Below are 5,616 nucleotides of genomic sequence, written 5' to 3' on the forward strand. Positions count from 1 at the left end.
TATTTCGAACCAACTAGGGGACTGATTCACCTTCTCACTGGCCATGGACCCTATCCGACATACTTATGTCGATTTGGAAGAAAGGCGACACCCGCGTGTGACTGTGGTGTTCCGGAGGGTACTCCTGACCATGTAGTCTACGAGTGCCCCCTTTTCAATGATGTGGCCTCTGTGTTACACGACCAACTACCTCACAATGACACATTCAGACTGTTGAGACAACGCGACACTTTTCAGACCATCAACGAACTGGCAAACGCGGTATCACAGAAAGTCTTAAGGGACTATCTGCGAGAACCGAACTAGCACCTTACTAAGACACCTTAAATACCGATGAAGTCCAGCACCCTGTTCCCAAACCGCCTGAGCGCGGAAAGGCCGACTTCTTCAGTTGAGAATCCGCTGCGCTGGGGATTGGGGGAGTGGGGTGCACTTATAAACTGAATTAGACAACACACCCAAACTTGACCCTAGGATAAGTTTAGTTGTAGAACCTAGTTTATAGACTTTAATTATAGGAACCTGCAGCGACTAACACCATGGCCTGCCCAGTGTCAGGGGCACGCTCATTGGGGTTAGCTCAATGAGCAAGGCCTTATAGTAGGTTTATATTTTCAGCTGACACATTTGTAACGCTGCAGGCTATAGTGACTAGTCCATAGTTAGTAGTTAGTAGGATACCACTTAGTACTTAGAACATATAACTATGCCCATTGTAGTTTTCATATAGTGCACAACTAACTAGTTACTAAGTTGTATGTAGAATAGCTGCAATAAGATGAATAAATGTATATGTATTACGGCCCACTAATCACATAAGGTAGTGGGCTACACTGTATGATTAATATGTATTTGGAAATAAAAACACGTCAGTCTTATCTGCACCCACCATGGGTCATAGACAGAAGACCTTTGTACGGTTACAGTATATTTATAGGTTTTCAGCACACATGTACAATTAATGTCTGCTGTGAGTTAACAATTAAGATCTGCTGAAAATTTATTTTCTTGACACGATATGATGAATTGTATGTTTTACACCTTGTTGTTGTTATGGCCTTCACTCCAAATACTGGTTTGATACATCTCTCTACTCTAGTCTATCCCATGCAAGAGCCTTCATCTCTGCGTAATTACTGCAATCTACAACCTTATGAACCTGTTTACTGTGTTCAGTCACTGGTCTCCCTCTAAAATTTTACCTCCCCCCCCCCTCAAACACACACACACACACACACACACACACACACACACACACACACACACACACACACTTCCCTCTATTACCAAACCCGCGATTCTTGATTTCTCATGATGTGTCCTATGAACTGATCCATTCTTTTGGTTAAGTTGCGGCAGAAATTGATTTTTTTTCCATATTCGATTCAGTACCCCCCTGTTAGTGTTCGATCAACCCATCTAATCCTCAGCATTGTGCAGTGTTTCACAAGACTGGCGGTTTGGTGGTTCACATGCTGCCACGCTAAAATAATATGGCTTCAGCCAAACGAAAAACAAACTATACACTGAGATGACAGAAGTCATGGGATACCTCCAAGTATCGTCTCAGACCTCCTTTTGCTCAGCACAGTGCAACAACTCGACGTGACATGGACTCAACAAGTCTTTGGTAATCCCAGGTAGAAATACTGATCCACGCTGTCTGTATAGCCGTTCACAATTGCGAAAGTGTCGTCAATGCAGGATTTTGTACACGAACTGACATATCGATTAGTCCCATGAATGTTCGATGGGATTCATGTCGGGGAATCTCGGCGACAAAATCACTCGCTCGAACAGTCTAGAAAGTTCTTCAAACCAATTGGGAACAACTATGGCCACGCGACATGGCGCATTGACATCCATAAAAATTCCATCGTTGTTTGGGTACATGAAGTCCATGAATGGCTGCAAATGGTCTCTCCAAGTAGCCGAATATCCATAAGCCCCGGCCATGCCATATAGACATAGCCCACATAGTATGGTGCCTTAGTGACGGTACAACTGACTGTTTTTTTAACAACCGATTGATCAGTCGATTGTTATTTTGTTCGGTCGGTTCTTTTAGTCGACTGAAACAACCGAATGAAACTACTTTCATCGGCTATGTCAGCTACACGAATGTTTTCACTCACCGTTACACGTATGTTTTCATTCCCACATCTGGTCCAAGTGGCTTCAGTTAGTGCGAGACAACTGACTGACCCAAGTTTCAAAAGTTTTAATATCTGGTACTGCTCCGTACATTTATGTACATGGAAATGAACAGCCACTTCTTAACATGTTTATATTAGGTCGGTTTCTTGTCTGTTTGTTCGGTGCAAATTTTGCGATTGATTTTAAAGTAACTTCCCGGTAAGCTAGACGCTTGAAACTTTCAGCATAACTCAGAACTGGAAGACAATGCAATATTAACTCACTTTCTTTCCTGGCGTGCTGTGGAGGATATTTTTGTACCACTGTTATTTCCCTGTTTTCCTGTTCAAGTCGCGTATGTTTCCCAGTTACAAACGCTTGCTGCCAAGCATCTCTGCGAGCTCGATTCTTTCTAATTTTTAGATTCGGGGTGTTTTCACGAGATATACATCTGAGGAAGCAATATGTTGGTCGACTGAATCGAAGATAAACTGAAAAAAACCTGAAATTCACCTCATGTCTCTATTGTAATCTCCTCAAAATGTTTGAAACGAATAGAAAATTTTCACACGCACTAGACTAAAATGCAGGAAACTACTATTTGAATACAAAACTTTTTAATATAACGCGTTTTTAAAACGGACTTAAAGGCAGTTCTGAAAATTTGTGCCTGTGAATTTTTAATAGCTGTGACAATACTTGTAAAACTAAAAATGGAGTACGTAACGCGCCTGCAGTAGATAACGGGAGTGTAGAGAAGAACTGTCGTTAAGAAAAATGACAAAACAGTTCAATCATTTGAAGCGCAATGAAACTGTCAGCGCCTTTGGTGAATAGTTCATGCACATGTTACATATTGCGTGCGTTCCACGTTTTTTTCATTTTAAATTTTACAAGTATTGTCATAGATATTGTAAGTAGGCTGTTTAGGTTTTTATGTTGGTAACGCCACGTAGCGCTCTGTATGAGAATCACTGACTGTGCTATGTGCAGTCTGTGGCTGGTTTGCATTGGTGGAATATTTGCTATTGTAGTGTTGGGTAGTTGGATGTGAACAGCGCGTAGCGTTGCGCAGTTGTAGGTGAGCCCCCAGCAGTGGTGGATGTGGGGAGAGAGATGGCAGAGTTTTGAGAGCGGACGATCTGGACGTGTGTCCGTCAGAAAAAGAAAATTTGTTAGACTGGATGTCATGAACTGTTATATATTATGACTTTTGAACACTATTAAGGTAAATACATTGTTTGTTCTCCATCAAAATCTTTCATTTGCTAACTTTGGCTATGAGTAGTTAGTGCCTTCAGTAGTTAGAATCTTTTATTTAGCTGGCATTATTGGCGCTCGCTGTATTGCAGTAGTTCGAGTAACGAAGATTTTTGTGAGGTAAGTGATTCATGAAAGGTATAGGTTATTGTTAGTCACGGCCATTCTTTTGTAGGGCTTATTGAAAGTCAGATTGCGTAACGCTAAAAATATTGTGTGTCAGTTTAGTGTTGATCAGAATAAGTAAAGAGAGAAATGTCTGAGTACGTTCAGTTCTGCTCAGCTGTTTGAAAATCAAATAACGTAAGAGGTTTACTATCACAGTTATTCAATAATTTTTCTAAGGGGATGATTCAATATTAAAAAATACAAGTACAAAGATTAAGGACTATCTGTACGGCGTAAGGATTCTATATGGTGCTGGGCGAAATAGTTTAACACGTTTTAAAAACTAAAACTAAACTCATCCTGCACAGGCCATGAAAGCCCAAAGGGACTGACTGGCCGCCGTGTCATCCTCAGCCCACAGGCGTCACTGGATGCGGATATGGAGGGGCAAGTGATCAGCACACCGCTCCCCCGGCCGTATGTCAGTTTCCGAGACCGAAGCCGCTACTTCTCAATCAAGTAGCTCCTCAGTTTGCCTCACAAGGGCTGAGTGCACCCCGCTTGCCAACAGCGCTCGGCATACCGGATGGTCATCCATCCAAGTGTCAGCCCAGCCCGACAGCGCTTAACTTCGGTGATCTGAGGGGAACCGGTGTATCCACTGCGGCAAGGCCGTTGGCCTTAACACGTTTTAGGCCGAGTTAAAAACGTGCTACATTAGAAGGTTTCTTACTGAAATAACTATTTTAATTTAAATTTTTTGAAGCTCTATCTCTCTCTTCCCGTCAGTTAGCACTCACTTCCATAATTCTTTTTCGGTAAATACTGACGTGACGTGAACATAAACCATGTACGACACAATTTTTTAATTGGTTACTTGATTAGCGGCATTTTTAGCATATACTGCCACTTGTGGGAAATACTTTTTCGCGGAAAACATTCATCATCAATCGTTAATTTTCTTTGAATTTCTTTGCTTAATATAGTTTCATAATATGAATCTCCTTGCAGATATTGTATGCTGGCATCGCACTGAATTTATTCTGAGAATCAGGTCCTACTCAGTCATATGAGTTCTGTCATTCATTTACATTACTCTGATTCAAATATACATATATTTATGTAATAGTTAATGATTTTTTGTTTTCGTCAGGCTTCTGGCACATCACAATCACGGTAGTGTTATTTGTTGCCATTCAGGGAGCACAAACGATTAATGCACATTTATAAATTTCAAAGTTTGCAGCTACTTACAACAATCAAAACACAATAATCCTGACGCTGCAACCCAAAGTTACCGCTAAAGGTAGTTTTATGTTCGTTGAAATGTGTGTGCGTAATAGTGTTAATATGTAGATATGTTTTTTGTGTTGTACGCGGTTGTGTATCGTATAAGTTAGGCTGAAATGTGAAATGGTTAACTAGCTCAGAATGTGCCTAGACGGAAAAACCGCCTTAAACAAAACAAAAAAGAAAGAAAAAGGGAAGCTGAATGAGAAATGACTGGCAAAAGCGATTGAAGGTGACGGGGAATCAAACTGCAACGGCTCTCGCCTTCCCAAGTCTGACACACAGCTAGTCCAGATATTTTTAAAATAATACCTTAAAATTACTCAGTTGAATTACATTATAACATCTTGTACATCATCAAATAAGCTGTGATCGTACTCGCTCAAGTTCCTATGACCAAAAATACATGTCATTTAGGGAAAGTTATAATTTTGCAACATTGGGTTTCCCACGCATTAGTCCTAATTTTGAGGATGTCCAAGGGACTTACTGGAGGAATTTGTACACAACTTTTACGTGTCTGGGGAAAGTCCAGAGGCATACTGGAGGGACCTTTATACAACTTTTAGGGGTAGACCCCGACCTTTTTTCGTGGAAATTCAATTGACTGGAAATAAACCTTTATTATGTTGTGTTACTTTTTGTTTCACCGTTTTAGTTATTGACTGACCGACAACGAGTAGTGTGTGGAATGGCTGGCACAGACCAGATCTGACACCCAGGTCCTGCGGAACCCCATTACATTTTTTTTCTTTGGACGGAAACTGCAGGGATTGTGAACTCGCGCATCAAAGGAGCAACAGCACGAGTACATGCTAGGCC

General features: G+C 41.2%; 1 pseudogene; it reads right to left on the reverse strand.

Annotated features, from left to right (window-relative positions):
• Positions 1 to 4,066: 4,066 nt before the first annotated feature.
• LOC124597629 lies at positions 4,067 to 4,184 on the reverse strand (annotated as a pseudogene).
• Between the last annotated feature and the right edge of the window lie 1,432 nt (positions 4,185 to 5,616).

The sequence above is a fragment of the Schistocerca americana genome, chromosome 2, assembly GCF_021461395.2.
Source record: "Schistocerca americana isolate TAMUIC-IGC-003095 chromosome 2, iqSchAmer2.1, whole genome shotgun sequence".
In the NCBI taxonomy this organism is placed as follows: Eukaryota; Metazoa; Arthropoda; class Insecta; order Orthoptera; family Acrididae; genus Schistocerca; species Schistocerca americana.